Source organism: Pleurodeles waltl, chromosome 3_2 (genome assembly GCF_031143425.1).
Source record: "Pleurodeles waltl isolate 20211129_DDA chromosome 3_2, aPleWal1.hap1.20221129, whole genome shotgun sequence".
Taxonomy (NCBI): domain Eukaryota; kingdom Metazoa; phylum Chordata; class Amphibia; order Caudata; family Salamandridae; genus Pleurodeles; species Pleurodeles waltl.
Genome location: NC_090441.1, coordinates 51,525,636 through 51,545,366, shown reverse-complemented (window position 1 = coordinate 51,545,366; position 19,731 = coordinate 51,525,636).

Below are 19,731 nucleotides of genomic sequence, written 5' to 3'. Positions count from 1 at the left end.
TCCACGAGCAACCATGACAACAGACGCCTCCCGCACAGGGTGAGGTGCGCACTTACAGGTTCTGCCTGTCCAAGCACAGTGGGAACCCAGACACTGGGGCCTATTCATCAGTTTCCTGGAACTTTTAGTCGTTCACCTGGCGTTGAAGACTTTCCTTCCCCATCTGACCGGCAAGGTTGTCCTCGTCCGGACTGACAACATGACCGCCATGTATTGTCTTCAGAAACAGAGTGGCACTCTGTCTCCCCAGCTCTCTGTTAGCCCAGAGCATTTAGTGGTGGGCTCTCCACCTCAAGATTCACTTCCTGGTGGAGTATCTGCCGGAAGTGGTCAATGACTTGGCCAAACTCAGGATGCAGAAACAAGTATACGAGTGGGATCTCCATTCAAGAGTCCTCGGTCCTTACTGCTAACGGTGGGGGTACTGTCAGGTAGACCTCTTCACCACCGTCAAATGCCGAAGCTTCACCTCCAGGTTCCCACACCACAGTCATGGGCAGTGTACTATGAATGAACTGGTCGGGATATTTGGCTACGCTTTTCCGCCTCTCCCCCTACTTCCATTTGTGGTTTGGGGCAACAGAAGACGTCCTTTCCCATCATCCTGGCTGCTCCCACCTGGGCCTGCTAGCCCTGGTTCACGACCCTACCAGAACTCTCAGTAGTTCCGCACGAGAGGCTCACTAGCAGGCCAGACCTTCTCACAGAGAACCATGGAGAAATCAGGCACCCAGACCAAAGGTCGCTCATTGTTGCGCTTGTTCATTATTGCTGCTCTAAGCAAATAGACCCTTTAACTTCCAGGGTCCATGACATCATCTGGTACCTCCTTCACTATCAGACATGTGGTCTGACCTTCACTTCCATTCACCTTCACCTGGCTGTAGTAGCTGCTTATCTTCAAAAGCAGATTTCCCTCTTCTGCATACCAGTTATCAAGGTTTTCATGGAGGGCCTCAAAAGAGTCATGCCTCCTCAGGTCCCCCTGGCTCAGACCTGGAATTTCAACATTGTCCTCACAAGACTCATGGGTCCCCTGATTAAGCACCTCACCTCCTGCCCCTTTCAGTTCCTTTCTTGAAACGTGGAATTCTTTGTTGCCATCACTTCATTCAGGTCTGCCCGTGAGCTCCAGACATCAGTGCTAGAAGAACCTTTCTTTTAGGTACTAAGGGGAGGTTTGTCCGTCACCCAACTCTAAATTCCTCCTAAGGTTAGTCTCTGCGTTTCACCAGAACCAGTCCATTGAACTTCCTGTGTTTTCCCACAACCTGACTGTTGCAGAATGGTTCTCCCAAGACCTTCAATATAAAGTGAGCGCTCATACAAAATATCAGTAGGTCAAAATCTTTCAGGAAGACGAAATTACCTTTTGTTGCTTTCTCTAAACCACATAAAGGGAAGGCCCTATCCAAATCAGGCATGGCTAGATGGATAGTCAAATGTATCCAAACATGCTATGCGAAAGCCAAAAGGGTTTTGCCTATTCCTCCTAGAGCCCACTCTATAGGAAAAAAGGGCCTCTTTGGCCTTCCTAGGCAATATTCTCATAGCTGACATGAAAAAGCAGCTACATGGTCAGCACCACACATGTTCACGAAACAATTCTGTGTGGATGTGCAGACTCACCAACAAGCCAGTATTTGTCAGCAGCACTCCGTACACTGTTTCAGTCCTCTACAACACCTACAGGCTAGCCATCGCTGCTTCCTCTTTTTTTTTTTTTAAGGAATGCCTGCTTTACAGTCTATGCCAGGGCGGGCTTTAGGGCGGTGTGAGCGGTGCAGCCGCACGGGGTGCAGACCTGGATTGGGGGGCACTGACCTCAGGGGGGCGCTCTGTTTAGCAATAACTTAACAAAACTTGCAATTTAAAAGCACCTGCTGAAAAGTTCTTTTTGTGTCCAGCCTTCTGGAAACAATTTAAATGTCAAGATACCTCTTGTGTAATGTTCCTGCTTGGGAGAGAGATGGGAGTTTTGTCTAGTGGCAGCTTTGACTCTACATAAAGTAGCGTAGGTGGATAATGTACCTGCTACAAAGAACAGAACTATATTGTATGTGCATAGCTGAGTGGATCAGTAAAGCCAGCCTTTAAACACACTTTAAAACACATGAATGTACGTGAGAGGGGGCTATGGAGAGATGAGGGGCAAATTTGCCGGGTGTTAGTGAGTGAATCCAAGGAGGTGGAAATGAGGTGAGAGGTGCCAATAAAGACTATCACACAGGGCGCCACCAGCGGTAAAGCGGCCCTGGTCTATGCACAGCATGTGTATTTACAATCACACTTGCCTTGAACCGAAAAATGTTACAGTGTAACTATCATACCCTGAGGTGTGATCTTTTTAGAAAGTGCTAATCTGAAGACCTCCATCCATATTATGAGCCCAGATGTCCGCCCTCGGAATAAACTTTAGTCACATTTCCTTTGCAATGCTAACAGTTAGTCCATTATTTGATGGAGAACCTCTACACAAGGCACCCATCTTGGCCACTCCTATAAATACCAGAACTAGTGCACGCATAGATGCCAGTTCCGTTCCCACATGTTATACCCCCCCCACACACACACACACACACACACACACGGCCCCCATTACAGCAGCCACTACGGCACTACAACGTTTCAGGTTATGAGTGAAGAAGAGAGTGGGGAGGAGGAGGACAATAAGGAACAGGAAGTAAGATGAGATCCAAGGCAGTGACGGGAAAGAAATGGCCTAACCAGTGTGCAGTAACTAAACTGTGGCACAACTGTGGATATCATAAGGTCAAAGAATGCTGCTTCCGGCTGGTTCCCTAACAATGACCTTGCTCGTTTCCACTCACTCCTGTAAAGGCTACCAAATTATTTGTTTTGCCAGTGAGGTCAGCTGAGAAGCATTGCTTCTAGCTGCTACAGTTTCTCTGGACCCCCAGCAGTGACATTCCATATCCTGATGCATCCGGACTGCAGGAAATATCTGAGATCATTGGACTTTGACCCAGAGCAAGGTAGAGAAACGCAGAAATGGGAAAATGAAAGAACAAGATCAAGATAGAAACACAGTGACTAAAAGAGATACAAAACATCGTACAGAAGTCAGATAAAGAGAAAGGAAGCTTTCAGTTGTGGGAAAAGAGTCACACAGTGGAATCAAGACTAGGGAGCCCCAGCAGTTGCTAGCTGTGGGATCCTAACAAAAACTTTAGCCCCACAAAATATATTTATTTATTTTACAAATTACAGTCGGTTACAGGGGAGAACCACAAATTCCAGGTTAACCAAATGTGTAATGCCAAGAAAATTCAGGTCTTCAATGGTGTTTTAACTGCAAATATCACATGGGTGTTCAGGCCAGAGGCTTATTTTCTCCCAGAATGAGATTGCTGTCAGAAATGGTAAAAATGTGTTGGGCGAGGGGAAAAAGGAAGGAGCTAAGCATTTTTAGGTAGCATGGTATATTTCTGATAGATATTTTTAACTGCAGATCCCTCACCTTTAGAAGTTTCCCTTGGTGCTACTCTTGGATTCCAGAGAGGGCATGAGGGTGTCAGCGTGCTTCCTGGTCTCGTTCCCGATCTTTATCAGAGTTTAGTCCCACTGCACCCTGAGTTTTGGGGTCTGTACGTGACCTAGTAGCAGCATTTAGAGGCCTTCAGAGAGCCCATGCTGTGCATTTTTGGACCCTTACCAGTTACCCTCTGGTGTGCCTTGGGGCTCCAATTACTTCAAGGGCCTCTAGTCAGGCAGTCAGTTTGTCCTCTGCACCCCTCTAATCCGCATCGGGTTCTGCACCGACTTCGGTGCTGGCTTCATTACTGGCTCGGTCCGCTGCACCGGATCCTCTTGCATGGATGTCTACACCCTTGATGCCAGAGGAGGATTTACAGCCTGTCATGCTGTCAGGCTCCAAGCAGAGAGGCCAGGTCCTACTTCCACAGGGGTGCAGCCAACCGGTAATACTTCTGTTTCCGATACCTTGCCACATGGTAAGGCTCAAAATCTGCATAGTCTTTTCAACACCAACTCAGATAAAGACACTTTGATGAATGGGAGAGTTTTATTCCTCAGTATGATAAAGACAACTGGTGGGAAGAACTGCAAGCTACGAGCTGTAAGGATACTTTTCCTGAAACAGGTTTGGGTTCTCCTCCTGGCCCTGCCAATGAATAAAGCACCTCCTTTGCTGTGGTTATGTGCAGGCGGCAGAAATATTAGACCTACAGTTTTCAACTATGGAATTAAAAACTAATGTTTTGAGCAGTGCTCCAGGATGGCCACACGTCTACAGAACCTTTATTACCATTTAATGAGACCCTTACAGATACCCTTTTGGGCACTTGGACAAAACAATGCTCAGGACATCCTTTTACCAGGTAGGTTACTCGCTACCTTTGGTCAGCTTCAGGATCCCTAGCCTTTCTAATGCAACACCCTATGCCAAAGAACTTGGTTGTGCAGGCATCCACCAGTAAGGTGTACCCTAACGTCTTCCCCACGACCCCACCTAATCAGGAGTAGCAAAGAATACAGACATTTGGCAAGCAGATTTTATCCTCCATTGGCCTTGCTTTGAAGGTCAGTCGTCACCAGCTTTTTTTCTAGGCTGCTACTGCATGCCCTTTGGGACACCATCACAAATTTTACTGGCAGTTCTGGGTGACCTTTGGGCACACCTTACCCATGATATCCAGGATGGCTGTGATGCAGCGAAGCTTGTGATCTGTTCTGGCCTGGACACAATTGACTGTTTAGCTCATGCAATAGGCATCAGTGTGTCGTTTCAGTGCCACATCTGGGCGGGGCTTCTCCAGGGATGTCCAAGCATCCCAAATGGACATGCCATTTGATGGGTATCTCTTTATTGGCAAAGAAATGGATTCGGGTCTAGAGTGGTTTAAAGAGAGCAGACCTACTGCACATTCTGTGGATCTATTTCTCCTAATTAGGTGCTTCCCCTAGCAATTTCTCCCCTCCGGGGCTATGGTAGGAGTTTTCAGTTTTGCCAACATTAGCCTCTGCCGTCAACCCAGCAGAACTGCCAGCCTTTTCATGGCTCACAAAGACTGTGTCCAGTGCAGCTCAGTCTTCTGCCCCTCCAGCATCTGCAGCCGCAAAGCCTCTTTAGTATGCCCTTGCCAGTACACAGCCACACTGTTCTGAAGTAGGATCCAGTATTTCCCCCAGTTATAAATTAGGGCTGTACCTTTCAATTTCTTTTCACTCCATGCACATCTACCACCGAAATATACAAAAAAAAGTGATGGATGGTATGCTTGATTAATATCAGCCAAAGGTAATTACTCAGGATGCATCCTTATTTTGCACACCATGTCACCCCAGTTTGGACCAAGCCATATGCAAATCAGTCTTCACCCTGCTTCAAAAGAACAGTCCATCTCAAACTGCCAGGCCAGGTCCTCCCTGATTTGGAACACAAGCAACCTGAGACTGGATGCACCCTGATGGGGGCTTGTCAGTTGGGTGCACCTTGGTTCAAGTGGCACAGTGAGCAAGAGACTGGGCATACCCGTCCCACCAAAGTATACAAAAAAGTAATGGATGGGATTCTTGAGTTATTCTTTGCCACTTTTAATTACTCAGGCCGTATCCCAATCCATTGTTATTTTGCACACAGGGGTCACCCAAGTTTGGACCCAGCTGTATGCAAATCAGCCTTCACTCTGATCCTTTATGTACAGTGCAACTCAAACTGCCAGGCCAGGTCCTCCCTGAATCAGAACACAAGCAACTCAAGTTAAGTTTTTTCCAGATTAGGGCTCATCAGTCAGGTACTGTTTGGTTCCAGTGGCCCAGTGAAAACGTGACTCATTTCTAGGCATACTTGCCACAATTAGGGCATCAAAAACAAGGTGATGGATGTAATGCTTGAATTAATCTCAGCCTCTGGCAATTGCTCTGGCTGCATCCCAACCCATCGTTTTCCTCCACCTTTTAATAAGTGTGTTTAGCAAGTGTTGAAAATAACAGTTCAATATGTTATGTTAAACACTAGTGTTATGAATAGGGTTGTACAAAGCAAGCTTTTCTTTTTGTCCAGGTTAGGTTATACACCGCACAGAGTTAAACATGCTCATCTTTTATGAAACCAGAGTCTTATATGAGGAGATTTTCAGATAAAAAGTCCAAAAGTGTTATTAGGCATGTTCTCAAAATCCAAGGTGTGCGCATTTTATTGAAATGTAAGGGCAAACTCATTTATTTTAACAGATTAGAAAGAGAACAGATCATGTGGTAGATGAAAGTGGCACTTGTTCAAGTAATAAGATAGGGCTGCTCTAAACATATTGTACCCTCTTCAGGGACCTTTCTTAATATGTCCCTGATAACATCAAGGCCTGTTACTTGAAAGAGCTTTAATTAATGTTCAGCCTAACCTGAGACATCATTCACATGACCGTGCTGCTCGAGAAGAGGAGCATGCATGGGGGATCCAGGGTGGTGGGGCAGTATACACTACCCCCAAGAAATCACAATAACAGGTGATCTTTTTGTGAAGAAATGAATGGGAGAGTAAGTGACTTGTTGGGGAGGGTATGGAGAGCTGGTAGGTTGGATGATGTTCTCTGGTGGGTGGTAGTTGACATGATCAGGTGACATCTCGTTGGGGAGTGACAAGATTTTGAATAAGTGCAGCACTGAAGCTAGATTGTACAGTGTTTGCTACACATGCACACTCAACCCATTTTTTAAGAGATCGGAACCTTTGGGTCTGCCTTAAATTTGGGCCCTGATGTATGGAATTTCCAGTTGAAAACGTGGTCACAAATGTGCCTTTTTTGCAAATGGAAAAGAGCTTTGTGTACTGACCTATTTACTAATAGGTTGATTCACAAATTTCTGAATTGTAGTGGGTCATCAGTATTCTTCTGGAAGGTTGTGAATTGCGACGCACCACGATTGATTCCCATCACAAGGATGGTGCCTGGCCTGCCGTCATTTCAATAAAGGAGATATTTTATTAAAAGCAGACCATTTACCTTAAAAGAAAAAGTTTATTATTTTTTTAAGCTTGCTTGAGAGTTGGCAGTTGTCCCCTGGACCACTGCTTACTCCCCAACAACGATTTTTTTTTTATTTTTTTTTTTTACACATTCACATGGGAAAAGGTCATAATGGTTTGAGTGGTCCCCTTCCCTTTTGAGAAAGTGACACCACCCAGAAGAAGAAGTCTGGAATGTTTTCAATATTTTGCAACCGGATTACAGTTGCAGAACATTGATACATCCCTTAACAAATCGCTATTTGGAAGGGGCGTCTTGAACACGCCTCTTCCACATAGAGGTCTGTCATGAGATTCTAAATCCATTTTCTGATTTTGTAATATATTACAGAATCACAATATGGGTTTTTAACATAACATATAGCCATTTTACTTTTGCCAACCCTGTGATTTTGTCAATCACAGGCTTTCGAACAGCAAAACTGGTTTGTACATCAGGCCCATGGTTACATAGGCTTTGGCTGGGCCACCCAAAATAACAACGACCTACCAGGGAACAGCTACTTCTCAACATGTGGAAAACTAAAATAGTCAACACAAACTCTGCTATTTTGTAAATGGCTCCATACATTCATTTTGCTCCCAACGAAATCTTCATGTCTCAATTTATAATCCTTACTGCATTGGTTTAAGGCTAAAATCCTGCATAAGATTTTCTCTTCAGACATCATCAGCAGAGCCTCTGAGGCGATGCTCCCAAATTATGGAACACAGGTTTGTTTTTACCAGCACAATTTAAAAAAAATCATTTAACATTTGAACTGATAGGGAAAATAAAAACACAGCCATGCTTTGGAGTCTGCATCTGTGTAAGGGAGAGAGTGAAAAGGTGCAAGTACTTGTGAGAAATAGGATCTGAGAAAGCAAATGATAAAAGCAAGGGAAGGCAGTGTATGGGAGGTTAAGTGTGCTAGAAGGTCAGGTGTGGGTGGTTTGCATTGTTATGGAAGATTTGAAAGAGGGAAACCAATGTGTGCTTGTGGCTGTGAGAGAAGCATTTCATTGGGAAATGTGAGTGAAAATGCGATGTGTGTGGCATAGAAAAGAAGGCCTTTGAGTGAGGGATGCGAGGTTAAACTAGAAGACATGAGAAAGGAAGATGTGTGAAGTATCAGACAGTGGAATGACAGTCAGGAAGACTCTTTGAGGGGAGTAAGAATGATAGAAGGAACAAGGTATCAGAGGTAGGACAGAAATGGGTGTGAATGAAAACTGTGAGAGGACAGTATGTGCGGAGGAAGTTGGATTTTTGGCAAAATCGTTATGCTGTCCCTAGATAGTGCAGACAGGTATAGAAGATGTACAGCTAAGTACGCAATATAGGGTGCATATGAGAAAAAGGGGGGTGAGAGAGTGGAAAGTGTAAATCAGGGGTGCGAGTGCCTTGAGAGTAATAGAATAGATGAAAAGGCAAATGAAGTTAAAAAAGAAACAATTAGAAGAGAGAAATATAATCCAAAATGGTGTGCATGAGAGTGTGAGGGAAAGAGAATAAGAAAGAGGGAAAAGGTAGTACAGGAGAGAATTGATAGAGGTAGCGGCTGGACATAGAGAGAGAGAGAGAGAGAGAGAAATATCTGATGTAGGGGAATTATATAGACGTAAAGAGCAATGTTAGCAGTGTTTTGTTTTTGTCATTTTGTCTTTACATTTTCTGAACTCGGCACATGTTTCTCCCCATGTCCCCTTCCACACCACAAGTGAAGAATGTATGTATTGTTATAGCCCACCCTATTTAAAAAAAAAAGAAAAGAACTTTTTTTTAGCTCACCCACACAATTTTAATTGAGGTCTGGGGTTAAAAAAAAAAGAGAGAGAGCATAAATGTTGATTTGAGGGACCTAGTCTCACCCAAACTAGGGACCCCACACCTAGGAAATTGCACACCCACTGAGCAGTAGTAACTTGGATGCTTCCCAGTGCTAGGTGTGGAATCCCACAGTATAGCATACATACTAGATAGGCGAGGATTCATTGCCCTATGTGAGTTTAATAATGTATGATAATTTCATAACGGCTGTGGATGTTTTTTCCAGGGCTCTTGTATTTCTTGTATGTTTATTTCTGTTTAGGGAGAGCAAACAACCAACAGTCCTTTAATTCTCTCACACTCTTTAATGTGTTAGCCACCTGTAATGTACCTGTTCTGTATGTGTGGGAGAACTGTGTGATGTACTTCCTGTCTGTACAACCTCTCCTTTACTTAGTCCGCGAGTTAATGAAGGTTGCGCTGCTACTGCCCATGCTGTACCTTTGTTGTGATGTGAAGCTCTGTATTAAACTTTACACTACGGGGGAAAAAAACTATTCACTTTGTCAAGTACTTCTTTTAATGTATGATGTGACTGAAAGGGTGAAACCTCCCAAAATACATGAGTAGAATTTACTTTTGGGTTTAGGTGTGAAACAAGCAGTCTCTGAAATGGATTTGATGACTTAAACATGTAAAACATGGTGGGCAAGTCGTTTATGGCCATGCGTAACAGCTTAGTCAATGTTGGCATGGTAGTAAACTGCACATCATGGGTATTGAAACTGAATGAGAGTGTTAAAAGTTAAAACACTAGCCGTCAATGCAACATGCTCTCAGATGAAAAGCCACGAGTTGCGGATGATATTACATGTAGGGCCTCTGTAATATACAATTGTGAGTGACAAAAGTATGCAGCCAGGAAAGGAAACTATGCAGTATATGCTGCAAATCTTTAGAGATTTTAGCAACGATAAAGTGTCTGGACAAAGTTGCACCTCATTAGTACTTTAAATCTCGATTACAGCTATCTGCAACTGAAAAGTAACCTGTTAAACTTTGCAAAGGATCTGCCACTGCTAAGAATTATATGTATCGCGTTTTGTTTAATAGTTTGAACTAGAAACACATTTCTTTTTTGGTGACATCTTTAAATTATTCAGCAAATGGTACATTATGTGGCAAATAATTGAACCCCATTATTATGCGGAAAAAACCTGTGTCTACAGAAACATGTAATTCCAGTGGCCCTGAACATGTCAATGTGCTAATTAGCAGGCTTCTGAAATGCACTATAATATTTAGTTCCTCACTTTGTCGGGGTTTTTCTTGTAGCAAATCAGGGTTTAAACAACTCAGTAAGTGAGAGGGCAGAGATACCCTCTGGTAATGGGCTAACAGTAGACTCCTTGGATAAACAAATTGGCATGTTAAAATGATATTCATCAGATATTTATCACAGCAATGTGAGCAGCTAAAGGGTCTGAAGAAACAACAGTGAGAAAGATAAAACAGTTTGCTGCTCTCAACTCTTCTGGAACCCATCCTCAGCCTAGAGGTTGGTGTGAATTAGGTGCAGCATCTAAGAGGGCCACCACTGGCAAGAGGTATGTTCTGTTTGGATGGAAGGTAGCACAAGTAAAATTCACAGGCTGTGTACCACATTTAGGGATATGCCAAGATTGTTGACAAATGCAGACTTGCAAATGCACAATACTCCTAGATACACAACAGACTGCTGGGTTGAATGCTTCATGCTGCAGTATGAAAAATGCAGTCATGGTGCACAACAAACACGCAACCTCAAAAATACATTGAGGCAATCAAGTATTAAACACAGAAAAGTCTGGCTGCACCATGCAGCTGAAGGGGTACAACAAAAATAAATGTATTGTTCAAACATGAATCCTGTTTACAGCCAAGTATTTGCACTTGAGCAGTGCCTTGTAAGAGCATGGTTTCACTTTCTACCAATCCTGAGTCAAGGCAGTCTTCTCGTTTTGAATATTCCACAGGGATCATACTGGATCTGGAATCTTTTAACAGTACCTCTGTGCTTCGGTAGGTGGTGCTGTGTGACTCCACACTAACGCCTTTCACTCACAAAATGATGTATGCAGCCTATATAGATACCACTCCATGTTAGTTCCTTTATTTTCACGCAAACGGATGTGGATCCAGAGCTACCTCCTGTCTTCTGGAGACCCTTTCACCTCAAAGGTTTTACAGTGTGCAAGGGAAATGTCACCTCCCAAAATGACTGGTCACAAACAAATGCATGTGACAGAATCTCATTAGGTTTTTCTGTGATGACTAGGGTCATGTCACGACTCCAAAGCCTGTGACTGTGCATTGATGAACCCAAAGGCCGTACAGACTGCGAGGCAAAGAGCTACATGGCCAACCACTGCAAGACTCCACGTCACAAACGGTTCAAGAGTAAGCGTTGGTCTCTATCCAGGAGTTGATTCCGAGACTGGTCGTCATTGCATTCCAAATAATCTGGTAAATTAGAAACAAAAATCCATGCAGGACTGGGCCCCTTCCAGCCACTCTCGCACTCCTGAGAAGACACCAGGACATCTCCATGCCTCACCATCTCACTGTCGAAGTTAGTTGACACCAGAACCCATCCCGCAACTTGTCACAGTAGAACTTGAGTTTCTGGGGCTGTCTGCGCCACTGAGTTTCATGAAGCCATGCTCTGGCTGTTCAGATCTCTTACGACTCCCTCTGGTGCACATGCAGGCTTCCGATACCACCAGCAGGTTCACCTTATGCACCAGTTGGACCGAATGAACTTGTCACTGGGCCCCTACCAGCTCGTGTACCAACTACACCTTCAGCTCCACGATCCACTCTAGTTCTCAAGTGTGTGGATTTGATGCCGACTTCGCAGATGCTGGAGAACAAAGTACCCTCAGTGCTTCTCAACTCCAGCACCACTCTGACTGTAACTAAGGCTGCAATCGGTTTCCACCTAACCGCAACATTCTCCATTTGACCTGCTTAGCGTCCCACATCCACAAGGCAGGTCTCATATACTACATTCATTGTTTGGTACAGATTCTGATTATGACTATGATGCAGGAGATGAAATAGGCCAATCTTGCCACAAAGAAAACTGGCATGATGGTCTCCGAGGTGCAAGTGGTCCTGACAGCTCTCTTGATTCTGGCTTTGACTCGCCTCCAGGCCCTGCTACTGAAGAGGGCTTCTTTTGCGGTAGTCATGTGGAGGGTGACTAAAGTTTCTGGCCTCCAACTCCTCAGCTTAGAGGCAAAAGCCAATGTCCTAACTGAAGTACCCTAGGCAGAGCACACCACTACTGAGCCCCTATTTCCTTTTAATTAGGCACTCGGTGATACTCTCCTAAGGGCCTGGGGCAGACCTTGCTCTGCCTGCCCCAGTGAGCTGCTACAGGTGCTTATGAACAACACTGCCATGTGGTAATGCAACAAACAGGGCTGGGTGGGTGTTAAGGCTTCCGTGCCATGAAACACTATGCCTCCGAAAATGGCTGGAAAATCAAGGAATTTTCCTGGTGGTGAACCACCTTGCAGGATATTTGAATAACAGGATGGTGAAGCTCAGACATCAACGTCTAGAGGATCTTGAGTAGCAGTTGCACCTGGGGGTGGAGCAAGGTCTCTTCCAGATATGGGGAGAAACTTGGCTTGATCCATTTGCCACTGCAGAGAATGCACAATGTCAGCAACTATACGGTTTGGAGTTTCCAAGGCGTCTCTTACTAGGGTATGCATTTTGCCTAAGCTGGAAGTCGATATTCCTATATGAATTTCCGCTGATACTTCTTCTGCCTTGAGTTATGAAAAAGATCAGGACCAAGCAGGCCAGACTCATTTTAGTTCCTGGATATAAACATTTGTCCTCTGATCAGGCTGCCCCTCTTAAGGATCTGCTGTTGCAGCACTAGAGCAGGGTCTTACCCCTGGGTATTTGTGATCTTCACCTTCATGCTTGGAGACTAAATGGTGACAGCGAAACACCTTACACCTTCCTCTGAAGGTGGTTGATGTCATCTTGGCAGCCAGGCGTCCCTCAACAAAGTCAGTGTACCTTTATCGTTGGGACAGATTTGTGGCTTGGCAAGATATGTTATGGCATGGCATACGACAGATTGTCCACTTCCACTGACCCATCCTCCCTGTTCTGTGAATTGAATTCTATCCTTTAATAAGATCCAAAGTTTAGGAATCTGCACACTGGTCAAAGCCAATTTACTGTTTGGGGCAGTGCATCTGGGTCACGGACAGCCTCAAAAGCAACTGAAATTAGTGTGCAAGAGTGGTGCTTATATTGGCCCTACACGTCCTCTCCGGAGCAAAACTGTGTCAGTACAAAGTCCCATGGCACCACCTACTGGTGCACAGGGGTACTGTGAAAGGTTTCCATGTCCAGTCTGATGTCTAGGGAAGATTCAAAAGGTAAAGAATGCAGTTAGAGAGAAGCTCTACCAGAAAATGTTACCTGAGGCAAGTCACTTGTTCAGCTGAAATAATCAGAGGAATGCACAGCGGACGGGAGAGCCAGTGCCTGCACATGGCTGACTGGGCCGGGGACACACTGTGGTGCAGCCGGATGCTTCTCCAGAGGACTCACTGGAGCTGATGAGCTGTGCTGGTCTGATGTAGACCTACAGAGCTGCTTGTGCATTGAGTAGCGCTGCCCGCATAGGGTAGGGATCTGTAAAAGGTGTATGGCCTATGTAATTAAGGCTGTGGCTTAAACATGTTAACTAAATTTCTGTGATTTCAATAGTGTGCCACCCAACTGGGATTTTGGTGCCTCGCTGCACTTTCTGTTATTGCATCCAGATAAATAACGCAACTTAGACATACACCTAAAATCAAAAAAAAAAAGATCCCTGAACACATGAAAAGTAGTCTGTTGTAATCAAAATATCAGTACATCCTTTAATTCATAAACCGTGGTTCCAGTTGCCAGAGTAGGCATTTTTCTTTGCTAACACATGTTTCGTCACAGAGGCGTATTGACCATGACTTAGTGTTATAAATAGCTTGATATAAAGCAATTACGGACACTACTCCTTCATAAATACGTAGTGTCCCAAAATCTTGAAATCTGTCAGAATAGTATATGAAGACGTACGCGGAACAGTCAATCTGCGAGTGTTCCTGAGTTATGAGATTTTGGGATGCCATGTATTTATGAAGGATTATTGTACGTAATTGCTTCATATATAGCTTTTTATAACACTAAGCCCTGACGAAGTCATGGGTGATGCGCCTTCCCATTGAAACACGAGTTGGCAGAGAAAAAGGGCAAAAGTGTGACAAGTGAAAGCTGTAAACATGGTTTATGGATGAAAGGATGGACTGATATTTTTTATTACGGTGCAATTCTTTACGTGTGCTCAAGGGCGTCTTTCTTTGTGTAGGACTTTTTGATTCTTTGAGGTTGTTCGGTGGCCACCCTTCCTTTTGGAGCATCATAGCAGTGATACAAGTGAATGATACTCTTATTTATCCTGACAGAAGTGTGCGCCAATAGCGATACCCAGCTGCCGTTAAATGAGTTTCTACACCTAATATCAGCCTGAACTGTTGGCTTTCTCAATGCTTGTTTGCTGTTTAAGATAAATGAGTAACAACAATGATTTTGTTATAAACAATTAATATTGAAAATATTTTAATTTTGGAATTAGGAGACTGAATTAAACATTGCTGAGTCTTGTGGAAGGTGTAGTGGTCGTAGCAATAATTCCTGTCATTCATGTGTAAGCATTGCATTTTCTTTTACTTTCACCTTGTCAGTATTTTAACAACTGCACACTTCCTTCATGCTCATTTGCACAGAATCGCAACTGGAATATGTGACCATTGTTCTGTGCGCTCTGAGACGAGGCCAAGGATTGAATGACCATGTATTCTGAACCTTTCTGAGCCACTGACAAACTCACACCGCCTTCAGCCTCACTCTGGAGCTTTCAATTGTGGTCTGTTATAAACACCTGACAGCAACTCAGTTCAAAGTAAGCACTAACAACAGTAATGGGCCAGAGGGAAAGAAATACAGAGAAACAGCATCCTGTACATAGCTTAACACAATGCAAGATTAAGTGACGCATAAACTGGAATTAAATTGCAGACAGAGCACCTACGCTGTTCAGAATCTGATCAGTGTTTTCACCTGTAGAGTTAAGGACTTGAATACAGGACCCCTTAGGGACCTGTGTCACATTGTCAATGCCTGTTTAATTAGTACTGGGTATGAGTCCCAGAGACATCTGGTCCACTTAATCCCCTAGTTACAGGGCTGTAGTAACTTGCCATGTCTATTTTGCCCTGTGTGTAAGGAAAAGGGATGATACAGTGATGTGTCCGCATTCATGGTGTGAGGGTTTTTTCCTGTAATACTGCTATATCCTTTAACAAGGAAGATGACTGATAGCTCAATACTATGTAATCCAAAATTGCAGCACCCCCGGGCGACTTATGCGTAAGGTGGGCTGGGGAGTCAGATAGAAGTCTACCATTAGCGACAATACAATCATTCACCTTCAAGTGCTCAAGAGAGAGGTTCCCACACTTATTAGACCTTATTTTATGTGGGAAAATACAGGGGGTATCCCAAATGCTCCCTGCTTTTCCTCATCCCAAAAGGATGAGAGCCCTAAGTTAGAAATTTTACAATTTAATTCTCCAAACACAATAATTTGGGTTCCTGGCTCTCTGTTGCTGAGCTCCTTAATGAAGTGAAATACTTGAACTAAAAGATTATTGCAAGGGGCGCCGAGGGGACATAAAAGTTTAGCAGTGCGAGAGAGGTTACCTTGTCTCCATCACCAATGCTGTGTAAGGTTACGGCTAAAAACAGGTTACTGGGGTCTCTAAAGCATTCATACTGCCTGTGCAGCCTATTGGGCAACAAACATGCAACCCCTCCCTTAGCATGACCCCTCTTTGAAGAGGTGGCATTGCAGCAGAAAGAGTTGTTGTTTCTTTGAGGCAAATTATATTAGGATTTAAAGAGTCCAGAAAATCATTTTTTTTCCCCTTTACACCTGCCACGTTCCAGGATATAAGGGTAAGCTTGTTGCTACATTGATGGAACTGTTAGCCGGGAAGTTGTGGCAGAATTACTGTAACCAATTCCAAGAATGGGGATTAATGCATGGATCAGGAGGCGGACAAAGTGGGAAATCCCTGAATAATACTGCCCAGCTATGATCTCCCAGGCAGATTTTTAAGTCCTGGTACATATGGGAATCGGTATCAGGATTAGCTAGGGGAATAGGAGGGGGGGAAATTTCCACACTTCCTCAGAATGTTGGGGAGCCGACTCAGTTAACCTTAGACCCTGTAATGAATCCTAGTTTGTCTTAATGAGATTACAGGAGTTAGCTTACCCTTTGGCTTGTAGGCTCGTGCCCCCGTCACCTCATGACTTTTAACCTACTTAGCTTGCTCTGTCTTAGTCCATTTAATGATTGAATTCATCTAAGATGGCTGCCTTGTTTAAAGTTTGGCACTTATTATGCTTTGTATTATCAGTGTTACCGCGCTAAGGCGTCAAGATCAAGCAACAAAAACAAACAGTAGGGGTTCACACTTAGGGATTTTCCCTCTCTATACTTTCGAGGGATTTGTTTATAATAATTGCAGTCCAAGCATGTCTGTTATCTATTGTTTGGGAACACACCTATGTCAGGGGTCCTGGTACATCTGTATAAATACATCGCACTTTAGACAGATAATCAGAGGGATTCTGACCAGAGTGCATTGCCACCATCGCTGATACTGATGCTGCACATCGTCTTGACGCTGACCCAGTCTTCGTGTCCCTGCGGAGTCTGAGATAGAGACCTCATTCCAAGGTAACAAGGGTTGGGGGCTCCTCTCATGGACATGTCATTGGCAGATTAGGTTTAGCAAACCCATCTCTCATTTAGGTAGGAGGTTAGGCCTATCACATTAGGGTATTAGGGCATATTACATCTCGTATGTCTTTTACATGCATTGCAAGATGATGGGGGTCTTTGTAATAATGACTCTCGTCTTCACATTTTTGTTTCTTGCACTATTCGTTATCCTAATCATTGCAGCCCATGCAACATATCGCAAATTGCAGTTGTGTTAAATAAAATCTATTGAAACTTTCCTGCATCTTTGTCATTACCTGTGTTTGTATGAGACATGATAAATCTGTGAGAAAGGGGTAATCTCCGTTTAACCACGACATTCCCCGAGGTGTCTTATTCTCGAGTCCATGCGTAAAGGCTGCCACAAATCACCTTTTACTATTGTGTTTCTGGTGAGGTGCTGCTAGTGAGCCAGTAAGGTTAGGGCAACAGTTGCGACTTGTTTTAGGATAGGCATAGTCGCCTACAGACAAAAGTACTGTCATCCTTAAACCAGCAGTCTTGCCTAGAGCAAGAGTCCAAACGACGACATGGCGCCACCAACGATGGTGTTCAGGCACTAACTTACGGGTACCCCGACTATCACTGTCTCACAGACAACAGGTAACCTAGGTACCATTATACGGAGATGTCTTTGGGAAATTCCTCCTCAGCTGAAAAGGGTACACCTGATTAAGCTGTAGGTTGTTCGAGCTGGAATTCATAAAAGGACTTATACTCCCCATTTTGGTGTTCTGTTTTTCTAAACAAAAGTGGCTGCTGCCGTTGACATTCCTGAAAATGCTAGACAAGCACTAACGCAACATTTATTAACGCATGGCCTTACAGATGAGGGCGGGGATGTTACTCTTATAATAGAGGCTAATGAAGCATACCAAACAGAAACATTTTACTGTTGGGTCACCTTTCCTGAGGTAGACCAAAGTACACATACATTCCACACATATGAAATTGCGAACGTACCTCAAGGGTACCGAGCATACCAGTATCATGAAATATCACTCACTTACCAAGAGCACCAGAACTGGTTGGAAGGCGCCCACCACAAGTACTACAAAGAGTGAGGCTAGGTCCCTTAAGTAATGACAGACCAACGTGGACTATGTTTACCACATACACACCTCACCCAGATATACAAAATATGACAACAGCAGATCTGCAAGATTTATATAATGAATTAGTGATATATAGACGTTTAGTTCAGTTCGTAATGCGGTCATTGAACACCACACCAGCGCGTCCAGCACAGCCAGCACCTGGTGGTTACCAATTGGATACTGGGATTAATCCACAAACAGTGCATACTATCATTGGTAAAGTACCCACAGAACGGGAGAAAATACCGTTCTGGATTGCCCAGAAAACTAATCAGCTGGAAGCTATGTTTCCCCATACGGCACCACAGGAAAAACATAGACTGCTCACTATGTGCTTGCCCTTTGGGATGGTTCCCTCGGTGGATGACTGCGCCACATGGGGTACAGTCTTTGCTGCTATATACACTACCACACATGGTACCCCGACACTTGCCAATTTACCAGAGGTGTTAAAACAAATACAAAATGAGCACGGGCTGCACCAGCCTTGGATTTGGGGATGGAATTAATGCGTAACTTTGACGCGGTTTCCTCAATAATACTCAGTAATATTAAAGGGGAAGCGGTAGCACTGGCAATACGCCAGCATCTCCGGGAAACTCCACACCAGGAACAAGAGAGACAGCTACCAAAAATAATTTCCGATACCTATACTAGTATAGGGCAGGATAGTTTGGGAGCCAAGCCAAAGAAATTGGAGTTACAAAGTACCGCCCATAAGGAGGGTACAAAGCAGGCACAAGAGGACCCTAAGAAGCGCTGGGACAAACAAAAAGATTTTAAAGATAGGAGAAATAAGAGAGCTGATTCTCCACACCCGGAAAACTCCGAAAGGAGATACAATCTCAGAAATAGGGAGAACATTAAAACTCCAGACAGATATACTGATTCACGTCCCTCTCGTTCCTTTCAGGATGCACCGGATAGACATAGTGAGAGAGGGAGCCGTCCAGATCGACGTCCTGAATACGTGAAACAAAAGAAAGACTTGCCGCAGTCTACCATTAAAAAAGAAGAAAAGACTCCTCAGCAAAAGCCACAGTTTAAAGAGAAAAAGGTGGCAGCACTGACAGCTAAAAATGCCAGTATACTTGAGAACACTGTTGAGGAACAAGATGTGGGCAGTGACTCTGTTAGACAGCGCAGCAGAGGTCACTATATGTCGCCAGAGTCTGAGAGATCATCTGGATGTGACCGCAACTAGCGATTTTATCGCAGTTGAAACTGCGGACGGCCGCGTTCTCCCACCTGACTGGGTTTACGATTTAAAAATTCAGATAGAGGGAGATTAGTGTGATATTTTAGGATGAACTTACTACCGATGTCCTACTGGCCAAAAGAGACTGGCCACCTGAACACGTCCGTAAGCTCCCGCATGGGGAAGATGTCATTTTGCCTTCTTTCTCCGATCTTGTTCCGGAAGCAGAAAAAGAAGCCTATGCTGCTGAATGGGCTTTAGCCCAGGCACCTGCGCTATATCGCAATCGTGTAGGTTGAGACAAAGAGTCTCCTTGTCATGTCATTCCCGTTAGGTCTATTCCCCGACAGCAGCCACAATATCCTGTTAAACATGAAGCGAAAGCTCAGTTGAGGGAGATCCTCACCCAGCTTGAGTACCAGGGAGTAATTGAGCCCTGTACATCTGCAATGAATAATCCGTTATTCCCCGTTGCAAAGCCGGACCATTCATACAGAATAGTCATTGATTATAGACATTTAAATAGTCGTACACACAGGTAGGCTATACAAAATTCACATAGCACAGCACTAATAAACAATATAGTACGTAAAAAATATAAAACAACATTAGACATATCTAATGGCTTTTTCTGCCAGACCTTAGCACACGAAAGTTGGGACCTGAGTGCATTCTCATTTGGCTCTCAGAAACGCTTTTGTCGTTTACCTCAAGGCTATAAAAACAGCCCAGGGCTATTTTCAGCCCGTGTAACATCAATATTACATGATC